The following is a 1,104-nucleotide window of genomic DNA, read 5'->3' as shown; positions in this document are numbered from 1 at the left end:
ATGAGGTTTAAACTTGTCAACAACAAAAAGCTACTCCTTCTGTCTAGTCATATGACCCCTGACTATCCCTTTTCCCAAAATGAATACTTCTATTAGGAGGCAAGTGAATAAGTCTTTTTTATCCTTTCCCCCAAATAACCAGAAAGCAATAAAGTATTTATTATCATAGTTATTCTATTGCTAAGTACAACTAAGCAGATAGCCTCATAATGAATCAGGAAAAAGAACAAAAAGTAAGATCTCCCTGGAGAAAAATCTTGTCTCATCTTAGGGAGTACTAGATTTTTCTTTTGCTAAATAGATTGATAGGAAAAGTAACAAAAATTTTAGGATTGTGAGATTTTGTACATGATGAAACCAGCTTTCTACAGAACATTTTTGGAAAAGAGTGATAGAAAATGTCTTGAGAAAGGGCTGGCATAGTATAAGATGAGGGATATTTTGATAAGAATATGTGTTTAGATAGAAAAAGCAGGGGAATCTGAACTAGGAGTACATTCTTATTCTCATAAACATTTCCCACTCTGAAATCAAAACAACCTAAAGGCCTACAAATTCACATATGTTGTGCTTGCTTAGATGGCACATATATTAACTTGGAATGCTATAGAGATTAGCATGGTCCCTGAATAAGGATAAAATATAAATTTAAGAAGTGTTCCATATTTAAAAAAAATATAAATCCATATTATGTTTCAAAAAAAGACAAATTTCTCATTCTCAATATTGTCATCAAATTAATTTAAATATTTTAATATAGTATAAAAAACATAATGTTATCTACTGCTCTAAGATAAGATTTTACTATTTGTATCAAGGCTTACGATACTACAATTTTTTTTTTTCTCAATTAAATACATAGCAGTTCAAAATTAATAGTATGACAATTCCCACTAAAAAATGAAGTGGATAAAAAACACATATTGATCAAATTGCTACAAGGAGGTGGACATTACTGGTTTTCTGTCACTAAGTAGATTATTTGCAAATAACGTTAAGCTCCTACTTAACATCATAAAAAAGCACATTAAAATGTGGTGAAATATATTGACATACCAATAATTATGGTAGTTTTATTTCTTATAGATTAGGGACAACTTATAA

The 1,104-nt window shown here is 29.4% G+C and overlaps 1 non-coding gene across 1 annotated transcript; it reads left to right on the top strand.

Moving 5' to 3' along the window:
* The first annotated feature begins 567 nt into the window (after positions 1 to 567).
* Positions 568 to 670, top strand: LOC141559179 (U6 spliceosomal RNA). Its single transcript, XR_012487261.1, has one exon. It is a non-coding gene; the product is annotated as a U6 spliceosomal RNA (small nuclear RNA).
* Positions 671 to 1,104: the final 434 nt, after the last annotated feature.

This window comes from Sminthopsis crassicaudata, chromosome 2 (assembly GCF_048593235.1).
Source record: "Sminthopsis crassicaudata isolate SCR6 chromosome 2, ASM4859323v1, whole genome shotgun sequence".
NCBI classification, from domain to species: domain Eukaryota; kingdom Metazoa; phylum Chordata; class Mammalia; order Dasyuromorphia; family Dasyuridae; genus Sminthopsis; species Sminthopsis crassicaudata.
The sequence above is the reverse complement of the archived record's forward strand: the minus strand, read 5'-3'. Positions and strand labels throughout refer to the sequence as shown.